The sequence below is a fragment of the Neofelis nebulosa genome, chromosome 6 (assembly GCF_028018385.1).
Source record: "Neofelis nebulosa isolate mNeoNeb1 chromosome 6, mNeoNeb1.pri, whole genome shotgun sequence".
Taxonomy (NCBI): Eukaryota; Metazoa; Chordata; class Mammalia; order Carnivora; family Felidae; genus Neofelis; species Neofelis nebulosa.
In genome coordinates this window covers 108,833,603-108,847,483 of record NC_080787.1, presented here as the reverse complement: position 1 = coordinate 108,847,483, position 13,881 = coordinate 108,833,603, and the positions used below count along the sequence as shown (strand labels likewise).

At 39.0% G+C, this 13,881-nt stretch overlaps 1 protein-coding gene across 5 annotated transcripts in view; it reads right to left on the bottom strand.

Annotated features, from left to right (window-relative positions):
* The window catches only part of LOC131514739 (amine sulfotransferase-like), a 39,901-nt gene extending 26,530 nt beyond the window's left edge, over window positions 1–13,371 (bottom strand). For 2 of the 5 annotated variants that reach the window (XM_058735045.1, XM_058735048.1), the window contains exons 1-2: window positions 13,253–13,371; window positions 11,504–11,573 (exon numbers count right to left, since the gene is read on the bottom strand). The gene's annotated coding sequence lies outside the window, so the exon portion shown is untranslated. The other 3 variants (XM_058735044.1, XM_058735047.1, XM_058735046.1) reach the window with 2 other exon arrangements.
* Between the last annotated feature and the right edge of the window lie 510 nt (window positions 13,372–13,881).

Below are 13,881 nucleotides of genomic sequence, written 5' to 3'. Positions count from 1 at the left end.
GTGAGCTCTTCTCAACTTCCTGTGAATTGTCTTCCCCCTTTTTGAATTCCCTACTCTTTTACCCCATCCTTCTTAGGATGGTATATAAGCCTCAATTGTCATATTGTTTTGGACTCTGTATGCCTTTGCGGGGCTCCCATACATATATAATTAAATTTGTCTCCTGTTATTCTGTTTTATGTCATTTTATTTATTAGACCATCCAAAGAACCTAGAATGGAGAAAGGAAAAGATTTTCACTCTCAGTAAAGAATAAACTCACTATACTAGTTCTTCGAAATGAAGAGTTAACTTCTGAAATAAAAGCTAGTGGGAGGAATAATTCTGTTGCTGCTGATGGAGAAGGACACAGATAAAGACTAAATTTTCCAGGAGGAGATTTAAGGATTCAACAGTTAGCAAAGCTCCTATAATCAGGAACTCATTGAGAGGGAGGGATTAGGCTGATATTGAGCAGTAGATTATCCAATAATCTAGTGAAAATCATCGATACGTTTCCCACAAGTAATGGATGGTAAATGGTTCAAGCAGCTGGGTGCTATTCAGACCTATTGGGCAGGGATCAAAGTCTCTGCTTTTGAATTATACCAGAAAATATGGATGTATTTATTTGTTGTCCCACTCATGATTCTCTAATTCCCATAGATAAGGAGTATAATTATTAAGTTGTTTCTACATCAATGGCACTACTATTGGTGTCTTAAGTCTTTGTGTTGTTTCTTATCAAACAGAAATGAGAATATGTGTATGTGAACAACTGAGAAGTTGAGAGGAGAAATCCATATCTACAAGGAGTAAATACAAAGCTTTGAAGGATTAAGCACTTTCCCCAATTCTTTTTTTTTTTTTTTGATTTTTTAAATATTTATTTTTGGGAAAGAGACAGAGTGTGAGTGGGGGAGGAGCAGAGAGAGAGGGAGACAGAATCTGAAGCAGGCTCCAGGTTCTGAGCTTTCAGCACAGAGGCCAGTGCGGGGCTCAAACTCACGAACCACGAGATCATGACCTGAGCTGAAGTTGGGAGCTTAACCGACTGAGCCACCTACGTGCCCCACACTTTCTCCAATTCTACTATATGCTTGACACAAGTGTAATACTCATGATATGCTCCAACCACCATTTATCTGCCATTATCCCCCTCAGTTTAGTCACTGTTGGCAAGGACTTCATAGCATTGTATCAGGGGGAATGATGGGTCCTGGGGTTCGCTCTTCAAGTACAGTTTTGTGACCTGTTTTTCATGGGCTCCGCACTCTGTCCAGTAAGTTTGTGGTTTAAACAGAATAGACATAAAGGATAAACATTCTAATTCATAAGAATTCACTCTAGTAAATCACTATATAAATAAATAAATAAATAAATAAAAAATAAAACAATACAAAAAAGCAGAACAACCACTTCTTGAACAAGATCAAAATCCAGAGAATGTATTATCAAAAAATTTCCATTTTCCACAAAAAGTACCATGTTCCAAAAAATAGGAAAGTGTAACAAATATTCAGTAAAAAAAAAAGAGCAATTAATAAAAACTGTCTCTGAATGGACCCACATGCTGGATTAGCAAAGAAAACAGCTATAAAAAAATACATTCATTTGTGAGTCACTAGATCTAAACTACAAGTTTGACCTGACAGATAAAAAAAGAATCATGGAACATGAGGACAGATCAATAGAGAAAAGAATGAAATGAACAGAAAAACAAAGAATGAAGAAAACTGAACATAGCCTCAGGGAACTGTAGAATATATCAAGCATAGCAACATATGTAACAGAAGGAGAGAAAAAGAGCAGAAAAAAATCTTCGGAGTAATTGTGGCCAAGAACTTCTCAATTTTGATGAAAAATAGTAATTTACACATCCATGAAGCTCAACTAATAAGTAAGATAAACATGAATAGGTCTAAACTACACATATCACAGTTAAACATTGAAACATAAATTTTAGGATTGTTTATTTCTGTGACACATGTTTTTGCTATTTTGATGAATATTATGTTGAAAATGTAGCTGCCTGTGGGTAGTATGGACCTTTAATGAAATTAATTCTTATCCAGAAACACAAGATGTCTTTCCATTTGTTTATGTCTTCTTTGATTTCTTTCAGCAAAGTCTTGTACTTTTCATTGTACAGGTCTTTTATTTCCCTGGTTAAATTTACTAAGATTTTATTGTTTTTGATACTACTATGAGATATTTTTCCTTATTTCTTTATTTTTCAAATGTTTTATTTTTACTGTAAAGGAATTAAACTGATTTCTGTATATTGATTTTGTATCCTGTAACTTTACTGATTGTTGATTAGTCTCAACACTTTTATGATTGATTCTTTAGGATGTTCTCTTTATAAAATCCTATCTTCTGTAAAGAGTGACTATTTAACTTCTGCTTTTATGACTTGGATGCCTTTTATTTCTACTTCTTGACTAATGACTCTAGTTAAGACTTCTAGTACCACAGGAAAGGTGAGAGTGAGCATCTGTGTGTTGCTTTTGATCTTACAGGAAACAGACTGAGATTTGCATGCAGACCAGGAAGTGCCTTCAGGGATAACACATGATGGAGTGAAGGCAAGTATTCTGGGCAGAGGGAGAAGTTGAACTGGAGTGCAATAGCTTTGGGTTGTATGGATATTTAATGAAATTAATTCTTCGAATCCACAAACATGAGCTGTCTTTCTGTTTGCTTATGTCTTTGATTTCTTTCAGCAAAGTCTTGTAGTTTTCACTGTAAAGGTCTTTCGCTTCCCTAGTGAAAGTTACTAAGATTTTTTGTTTGTTTTTGATGCCTAGTATGAATGAAATAGGAAGGATAGCAGGAAGATGGCGGCGTAGGAGGACGCTGGGCTCACCGCGAGTCCTGCTGATCACTTAGATTCCACCTACACCTGCCTAAATAACCCAGAAAACCGCCAGAGGATTAGCAGAACGGAGTCTCCGGAGCCAAGCGCAGACGAGAGGCCCACGGAAGAGGGTAGGAAGGGCGGTGAGGCGGTGCGCGCTCCACGGACTGGCGGGAGGGAGCCGGGGCGGAGGGGCGGCTCGCCGGCCAAGCAGAGCCCCCGAGGTTGGCTGGCAAAAGCGGAGGGGCCTGACGGACTGTGTTCCGACAGCAAGCGCGACTTAGCGTCTGGGAGGTCATAAGTTAACAGCTCTTCTCAGAAAGCGGGAAGGCTGGAGGACAAAGGGAGGGAGAGCTGCTGAGCCCCCGGACAACAGAGCTCAGTTTGGTGGGGAACAAAGGCGGTCGCCAGCGCCATCTCCCCCGCCCATCCCCCAGCCAAAATCCCAAAGGGAACCAGTTCCTGCCAGGGAACTTGCTCACTCTGCGCAAACACCCAACTCTGTGCTCCTGCGGAGCCAAACCTCCGGCAGCGGATCTGACTCCCTCACTGCCACAGGGCCCCTCCTGAAGTGGATCACCTAAGGAGAAGCGAGCTAAGCCTGCCCCTCCTGCCCCCGTGCACCTTGCCTACCCACCCCAGCTAATACGCCGGATCCCCAGCACCACAAGCCTGGCAGTGTGCAAGTAGCCCAGACGGGCCACGCCACCCCACAGGGAATCCCGCCCCTAGGAGAGGGGAAGAGAAGGCACACACCAGTCTGACTGTGGCCCCAGCAGTGGGCTGGGGGCAGACATCAGGTCTGACTGCGGCCCCGCCCACCATCTCCAGTTATACACCACAGCACGGGGGAAGTGCCCTGCAGGTCCTCACCACTCCAGGGACTATCCAAAATGACCAAATGGAAGAATTCCCCTCAGAAGAATCTCCAGGAAATAACAACAGCTAATGAACTGATCAAAAAGGATTTAAATAATATAACAGAAAGTGAATTTAGAATAATAGTCATAAAATTAATCGCTGGGCTTGAAAACAGTATAGAGGACAGCAGAGAATCTCTTGCTACAGAGATCAAGGGACTAAGGAACAGTCACAAGGAGCTGAAAAGCGCTTTAAACGAAATGCAAAACAAAATGCAAACCACGACAGCTCGGATTGAAGAGGCAGAGGAGAGAATAGGTGAACTAGAAGATAAAGTTATGGAAAAAGAGGAAGCTGAGAGAAAGAGAGATAAAAAAATCCAGGAGTATGAGGGGAAAATTAGAGAACTAAGTGATACACTAAAAAGAAATAATATATGCATAATTGGTATCCCAGAGGAGGAACAGAGAGGGAAAAGTACTGAAGGGGTACTTGAAGAAATTATAGCTGAGAACTTCCCTGAACCGGGGAAGGAAAAAGGCATTGAAATCCAAGAGGCACAGAGAACTCCCTTCAGATGTAACTCGAATCGATCTTCTGCACGACATATCATAGTGAAACTGGCAAAATACAAGGATAAAGAGAAAATTCTGAAAGCAGCAAGGGATAAACGTGCCCTCACATATAAAGGGAGACCTATAAGACTCGTGACTGATCTCTCTTTTGAAACCTGGCAGGCCAGAAAGGCTTGGCATGATATCTTCAGTGTGCTAAACAGAAAAAATATGCAGCCAAGAATCCTTTATCCAGCAAGTCTGTCATTTAGAATAGAAGGAGAGATAAAGGTCTTCCCAAACAAACAAAAACTGAAGGAATTCACCACCACTAAACCAGCCCTACAAGAGATCCTAAGGGGGATCCTGTGAGACAAAGTACCAGAGACATCGCTACAAGCATAAAACATACAGACATCACAATGACTCTAAACCCGTATCTTTCTATAATAACACTGAATGTAAATGGATTAAATGCGCCAACCAAAAGACATAGGGTATCAGAATGGATAAAAAAACAAGACCCATCTATTTGCTGTCTACAAGAGACTCATTTTAGATCTGAGGACACCTTTAGATTGAGAGTGAGGGGATGGAGAACTATTTATCATGCTACTGGAAGCCAAAAGAAAGCTGGAGTAGCCATACTTATATCAGACAAACTAGACTTTAAATTAAAGGCTGTAACAAGAGATGAAGAAGGGCATTATAGAATAATTACAGGGTCTATCCATCAGGAAGAGCTAACAATTATAAATGTCTATGCGCCGAATACCAGAGCCCCCAGATATATAAAACAATTACTCATAAACATAAGCAACCTTATTGATAAGAATGTGGTCATTGCAGGGGACTTTAACACCCCACTTACAGAAATGGATAGATCATCTAGACACACAGTCAATAAAGAAACAAGGACCCTGAATGATACATTGGATCAGATGGACTTGACAGATATATTTAGAACTCTGCATCCCAAAGCAACAGAATATACTTTCTTCTCGAGTGCACATGGAACATTCTCCAACATAGATCACATACTGGGTCACAAAACAGCCCTTCATAAGTTTACAGGAATTGAAATTATACCATGCATACTTTCAGACCACAATGCTATGAAGCTTGAAATCAACCACAGGAAAAAGTCTGGAAAACCTCCAAAAGCATGGAGGTTAAAGAACACCCTACTAAAGAATGAGTGGGTCAACCAGGCAATTAGAGAAGAAATTAAAAAATATATGGAAACAAACGAAAATGAAAATACAACAATCCAAACGCTTTGGGACGCAGCGAAGGCAGTCCTGAGAGGAAAATACATTGCAATCGAGGCCTATCTCAAGAAACAAGAAAAATCCCAAATACAAAATCTAACAGCACACCTAAAGGAAATAGAAGCAGAACAGCAAAGGCAGCCTAAACCCAGCAGAAGAAGAGAAATAATAAAGATCAGAGCAGAAATAAACAATATAGAATCTAAAAAACTGTAGAGCAGATCAACGAAACCAAGAGTTGGTTTTTTGAAAAAATTAACAAAATTGACAAACCTCTAGCCAGGCTTCTCAAAAAGAAAAGGGAGATGACCCAAATAGATAAAATCATGAATGAAAATGGAATTATTACAACCAATCCCTCAGAGATACAAACAATTATCAGGGAATACTATGAAAAATTATATGCCAACAAATTGGACAACCTGGAAGAAATGGACAAATTTCTAAACACCCACACTGTTCCAAAACTCAATCAGGAGGAAATAGAAAGCTTGAACAGACCCATAACCAGCGAAGAAATTGAATCGGTTATCAAAAATCTCCCCACAAATAAGAGTCCAGGACCAGATGGCTTCCCAGGGGAGTTCTACCAGACGTTTAAAGCAGAGATAATACGTATCCTTCTCAAGCTATTCCAAGAAATAGAAAGGGAAGGAAAACTTCCAGACTCATTCTATGAAGCCAGTATTACTTTGATTCCTAAACCAGACAGAGACCCAGTAAAAAAAGAGAACTACAGGCCAATATCCCTGATGAATATGGATGCAAAAATTCTCAATAAGATACTAGCAAATCGAATTCAATGGCATATAAAAAGAATTATTCACCATGATCAAGTGGGATTCATTCCTGGGATGCAGGGCTGGTTCAACATTCGCGAATCAATCAACGTGATACATCACATTAATAAAAGAAAAGGTAAGAACCATATGATCCTGTCAATCGATGCAGAAAAGGCCTTTGACAAAATCCAGCACCCTTTCTTAATAAAAACCTTGAGAAAGTCGGGATAGAAGGAACATACCTAAAGATCATAAAAGCCATTTATGAAAAGCCCACAGCTAACATCATCCTCAACGGGGAAAAACTGAGAGCTTTTTCCCTGAGATCAGGAACACGACAGGGATGCCCACTCTCACTGCTGTTGTTGTTTAACATAGTGCTGGAAATTCTAGCATCAGCAATCAGACAACAAAAGGAAATCAAAGGCATCCAAATTGGCAAAGATGAAGTCAAGCTTTCGCTTTTTGCAGATGACATGATATTATACATGCAAAATCCGATAGACTCCACCAAAAGTCTGCTAGAACTGATACATGAATTCAGCAAAGTTGCAGGATACAAAATCAATGTACAGAAATCAGTTGCATTCTTATACACTAACAATGAAGCAACAGAAAGACAAATAAAGAAACTGATCCCATTCACAATTGCACCAAGAAGCATAAAATACCTAGGAATAAATCTAACCAAAGATGTAAAAGATCTGTATGCTGAAAACTATAGAAAGCTTATGAAGATAATTGAAGAAGATTTAAAGAAATGGAAAGACATTCCCTGCTCATGGATTGGAAGAATAAATATTGTCAAAATGTCAATACTACCCAAAGCTATCTACACATTCAATGCAATCCCAATCAAAATTGTGCCAGCATTCTTCTCGAAACTAGAACAAGCAATCCTAAAATTCATATGGAACCACAAAAGGCCCAGAATAGCCAAAGTAATTTTGAAGAAGAAGACCAAACCAGGAGGCATCACAATCCCAGACTTTAGCCTCTACTACAAAGCTGTAATCATCAAGACAGCATGGTATTGGCACAAAAACAGACACATAGACCAATGCAATAGAATAGAAACCCCAGAACTAGACCCACAAACGTATGGCCAACTCATCTTTGACAAAGCAGGAAAGAACATCCAATGGAAAAAAGACAGTCTCTTTAACAAATGGTGCTGGGAGAACTGGACAGCAACATGCAGAAGGTTGAAACTAGACCACTTTCTCACACCATTCCCAAAAATAAGCTCAAAATGGATAAAGGACCTGAATGTGAGACAGGAAACCATCAAAACCTTAGAGGAGAAAGCAGGAAAAGACCTCTCTGACCTCAGCCGTAGCAATCTCTTACTCGACACATCCCCAAAGGCAAGGGAATTAAAAGCAAAAGTGAATTACTGGGACCTTATGAAGATAAAAAGCTTCTGCACAGCAAAGGAAACAACCAACAAAACTAAAAGGCAACCAACGGAATGGGAAAAGATATTTGCAAATGACATATTGGACAAAGGGCTAGTATCCAAAATCTATAAAGAGCTCAACAAACTCCACACCCGAAAAACAAATAACCCAGTGAAGAAATGGGCAGAAAACATGAATAGACACTTCTCTAAAGAAGACATCCGGATGGCCAACAGGCACATGAAAAGATGTTCAACGTCGCTTCTTATCAGGGAAATACAAATCAAAACCACACTCAGATATGACCTCACGCCAGTCAGAGTGGCCAAAATGAACAAATCAGGAGACTATAGATGCTGGAGAGGATGTGGAGAAACGGGAACCCTCTTGCACTGTTGGTGGGAATGCAAATTGGTGCAGCCGCTCTGGAAAGCAGTGTGGAGGTTCCTCAGAAAATTAAAAATAGACCTACCCTATGACCCAGCAATAGCACTGCTAGGAATTTATCCAAGGGATACAGGAGCACTGATGCATAGGGGCACTTGTACCCCAATGTTTATAGCAGCACTCTCAACAATAGCCAAAGTATGGAAAGAGCCTAAATGTCCATCAACTGATGAATGGATAAAGAAATTGTGGTTTATATACACAATGGAATACTACGTGGCAATGAGAAAAAATGAAATATGGCCTTTTGTAGCAACGTGGATGGAACTGGAGAGTGTGATGCTAAGTGAAATAAGCCATACAGAGAAAGACAGATACCATATGGTTTCACTCTTATGTGGATCCTGAGAAACGTAACAGAAACCATGGGAGAGGGGAAGGAAAAAAAAAAAAAGAGGTTAGAGTGGGAGAGAGCCAAAGCATAAGAGACTGTTAAAAACTGAGTACAAACTGAGGGTTGATGGGGGGTGGGAGGGAGGGTAGGGTGGGTGATGCGTTTTGAGGAGGGCACCTTTTGGGATGAGCACTGGGCGTTGTATGGAAACCAATTTGACAGTAAATTTCATATATTAAAAAAAAAAGAAAAATAAATAAATAAACATTTAAAAAATGGCTTAAAAGAAGAAAAAAGGAAATAATATTTAAAATATATTTTGACAGTCAACTCTTACTGGAATACGTAGAATTGTTAGCCTCTCTTTACAAAGGAAATTTTGAAAGGTAAAAATTGGTTGGAATCATCAACATGAATTCACAGACAAGGAAGAAAGTTGGGGTCCAGACAGTGAAGGGTGGAGGAAGAGACAGGAGATGAGTTCTTCTGTCACAAGAGTTATTTAAGGAGTATCTTCGGTACTATCCTCAGTGTTCAAGAGGAAAAACCTAATTTACACCTTGATACCACATTGGGCCGTAATATTAACTTGCATATAAAGAAGTGGCTCGTTAGTACAACCAGTTCCAAGTCTTAAAAAAGTAAAAACAAGCCTGTAACATTATGATCTTCTAATAAAGTAAACAAGATCATGTTGCTATCAGAAGAGGTACTCAGGGTTTAAAGAGATCAAAATGAGGACTGCTAGTGACCAAAGGGTGACATTTGGAATATCAAAGAGCAAACATTGATTGCAATCAATCAGAACAAGTAAACATGTTTTGTACAAGCATGACTTCATCATGATGCTATTAAAATGTAACCAGAAATATGACGTGAGGTGCAACAAATTTTTAAATGCCTAACAGAATTTATGTGATTCCCACATGAAAATTTAATCAACAACCAGGTAGTTAAGTATCAACTGTTAGTAAAGATAGGGAGGTCAGTTTAGAATACATTTAAAAATACATATGCCGGGGTTGCCTGGGTGGCTGGGCCGGTTAAGCATGGGACTCTAGATTTCAGCTCAGATCATGTTCTCACTGTTCATGAGATCCGGTGTCAAGCTGGGCTGTAAACGGACAGTGTGAGTTGGGATTCTCTCTCTCCCTGTCTCTATCTGCCCCATCCACTGCTCATGCTCTCTCTGTCTAAATAGAAATAAGTCAACTTTAACAAATAAGAAATAAAAATACGTATTTGGTTCTTAAGTTTAGATGGAGGAATGATCATTGCCAATAAAAATGTGGAAAATACAGAATGACTTCTAATGGTGAGATAAAAAGTTATGAAAGACTTGTATGAAAGATACAGGAATGTTGGGGAGTGAATGTTGGTTCCTTATCATCTTTTCACAAAGGTAGAAAAAACCAGTATCTTCTATTTTGTGTTCCTGGGGAGAAATATTGTAAAAAATGCATCTGGGTTGGAGATTCATCATGGTCTTGCTGCCCAGCGGCTCCCCTGAATCAAATGGCATACATGTTCCTTGGTGTAGACAAATGGGTAGAGAAGGCTTCAGGGGGGATGCATATGCCCTGATCTGAGCCCTACCTGACTGCACATTGGATGGGAAGCAACCGTGGCATGTGACATATGTAACATTACCCAGTGTAGAATGTTGAAGCTATTACACAACAGGTGTGCAATTAGAATGAAGGTGATACACACTCAGTCGAAGTTGACTGAAACATCTGTCAGCGTCTAATTCTTGATATGCAGGAGTACCAGGAAATACACTGAAAATAAGGGAATTTGCCTTTATGACCAGGTGGCCAAGGAGAAAGGACTCTCATATCTAAAGGAAGTGACATTGCAATTACAATCCCTTGGGAAATGGGGCGGAGGATGTGTATATACTTTAAAGTGGGGAAAAGACATCAAAATAATTTTGTGGCCAAAAGAGTTCGCTTACAAGGGAGACCAGGGAAGAAGGAGATGTGATGAAGAAGAGTCTCCGGCTGCTGGATCTTCTGTGGAGATGTGTGAACATAATAATAACAGGACACGCTTTCTCCTCTAATTTTGCTGTGTTACCAGGAAATAAAGTAACAAAACAAGAAGACAAAAAGGGACATACCATCAATGGTCTCTTTCTAGGGAAGTAAAGTGTTTAGACCTTATGGAAAAATTTAGTGTGATCAGAAAAACTGGTACAAGGGAACCCAAACTGAACTAATCTGTCATTCAGATATTACAATACTATAAATTCTAAGCTTTTACATTCCTCTTATATTAGAACCTAGTATAAACACTAGAGTCATGATTCATTATGTGTCATTATGTTCTTAAACCTCTAAATAAATATTTTGGAACCATATAATGGCTAAGTTGATTGACAATCATAGAAAGAGAGACACAGAATATTTTTGTTGCATGTATATGAGCTGATATCTTTATATATCTAGCGTAGTGTTTAGAAAAATCACCAAAACCTGAGACTGCATAATGAATACAGTTCAGAGACGTGAAGGGGAGCAGAGTATATCACCCCTAAATGTATGGCTCTAGCAGGTAGTTGTTTTGAGCAGGAAGTAACACAGACATAGGAAACTCAGAAAGCTTTTTATCTTTTCCTTGACAGCTTAAAACAATTTTCATAGGGAGTCTGTACCAGGAAGAAAGTTATTACCAGAGACATATTTTTATGTCAGTAAGACTCAACTGCATGGCAGGACACACATCTGTTTACCCAGTATGTGCTCCTCACATGTTCCTGTGAATTGTCTTCCTCCTCTTTGAATTCCTAACCCTTGTATCCCTTCTCTTTAGGGGTATACAAGCCTCAATTTTATTCCCCTTGCAGGACTGTCTCTGACTTTACCTGTCTTATGGTGCTGCCATACACAGGTAATTAAACTTGTTTTTCACCTATTAATCTGTTTTATGCCAATTTAATTACCATATCAGCCAAAGAACCTAGAAAGAGAATCCAAAAAATGTCCACCCCCAATCAAGATTGAAACTACTCACCAAAAGGAGTTCGTTAAAAAGAAGAGTTAACTTCTGGTATCAATGTCAGTGAGAAGAATAATTGTTGCTGCTGGATGGAGAGAGAAACAGTTCAAAGGTAAGTTTCCATGAAGAGATCCAATGATTCACCAATTAGCAGAGTTGCAATAATCAATAACTCACTCAGAATCAGTAACTGACCAGTATATCATACAACAAACTGGTGACAAGCCCTGAGGTTTTTACCACAAAAAATGGGTGTTAGATTCTAAAGAGTTACAGTGCTACTCAGTGCTGCTGAGTAGAGTTCAAAGTCTACAGTAACATCAGAAAACAAAGATGAATTTGCTTGCTGCCCTACTCATGATACTCTTAAGGCTATAGATCACTAACACAATGGCCTCAGTTGCTTCTACTTCATTAGTACTACTCTTGGGGTCTTTAAATATTGCCGTTGTTTCTTAAGAAATGGTATTGAGAATAGGTTTAGTGTGAACAGTTGAGAAGTGGAGGGAAGAAATCCACATCTGTATGTAGTAAATAGATTTACTTTGCAACATTAGACACTTTCGCAAATTCTACCATCATATGCTTGACACAAATCTGATACATATCCAAATATCATTCAACACTTCCTGTTATTATTCTCCTGAAATAGGCCACCATTTGCAAACTTTTCATACCACTATATCACAGGGAGAGAGCGAGGTCCTGGGGTTGGCTTTTCAGAATCAGTTTTGTGTTCTCTTTTTCAGGGGTTCACACTCTATCCAGTCAGTTTGTGGTTAAATAGAATGGCCATAAAGGATAAATATCTAAGTTCTATTCAAATTCCCTCTATATATACTTGTGTTATTGATCTTAAATGCTGCTACTCTTCTATTGTTAATGCTTCCTCAATAACAGAAATGATTGCTGAAAGTTCCATAATATCTTAGAGTCTAAACTCTCATTTATCACCAGATGATGTATGGAAGTGTTGAATTATTATATTGTACACCTGAAACTAATATAGCACTATATGTTATCTAACTGGAATTAAAATAAAAACTTTAAAAAATAAGTAAAAATTTAAAAGATAAATCAACTCTCATTCATTTTGTGGTTCCAGTATGGTGGCATTAAACACTTTAAACCTATATTTAAAGCATTTAAAACACTGGACCAAAAAAAAGCCTCAAAACTAGCTGAGGATACCAAAGAGTAAGCAAATCAGGCATTTTGTGTAGGGGAGACAAAAGTTGAGGAAGTGGTCAGGAAGAGAGGGGATAAATTTTTATGTTTTTTGTTTGTTTTTGTTTTTGCCCCATTTGTCCCCGGAGATGGCCACAATTGCAGAACAGTAATGTTGGCTAAAAGTGCAGTAGATTTTTCATTTCCAGATGGCACTAGTAAGCGCAGCTTAATTTACTCAGTTAGGTTGAAAGAGGGCTGTAGTGTTGTTTCATGATCAAAAGAAATATTTAAATTTAACATAATGCATACTCACTAGAACAGACAGTCTGAGGAATACACACTGTGCTTGACAAAAGGGACTACATTTAAAAAAATGGTAATATATGTGTATCATATGATAATTCAGAATAAAGTTCATATCAATATCACTCCTCCCTTTCACAACCCTTTCAGATAAGTAGGGAATGTACTTCTTTTCCCTTGTTTTTCATCATAAAATATATGGAACAATTTAAATAAAAGAAATTCCTCTTGATGTGAGGAAGCTGAAGGGATTCCATAAAGAAAGGTGCCATCATGAAGAAGGATCCATACATGCTTCTAGAATGGTATGCCATCACTGGATCTGGATCCCTGGGTTTAGCCTCACAGCTAGGCTCCTTTATAAAGACATGCAGGGGAACAATTTGGCTCCATTAGAATGGGATGACAGCTGCCACCAAGCCTTCAAAGAAATCAAAGAAAAATTAAGTACTGCTCTTGTTCTAGAACTTTGTTTTTTCCAAGTTTTTATATAAATTCCAGTTGGTTCACATACAGTGTATGTGAGTTTCACATGTAAAATTTAGTGTTTCATCAGTTACATACAACACCCTGTGCTCTCACTACTAGTGCACCCTTTAATACCCATCACCCATTTAACACATTCCCTTGCACACCTCCCCTCCAGTAAACATCAGTTTGTTCTCTATACTTAAAAGTCTGTGTCCCAGTTGGCCTCTCTCTTTTCATCCCTCTATTTTCATCTATTTTGTTTCTTAAATTCTACATATGTAGGGCACTTGGGTGGTTGAGTCAGTTAGGTGCCCAACTCTTGTTTTCAGCTCAGATCATGATCTCACTGTTTGTGAGTTCAAGCCCCATGTCTGGCTCTGCACTAAGAGTGCAGAAAAATAACTAAACACAAAAAATTAAGCTCTAAATATGTGTGAAATCATTTGGTA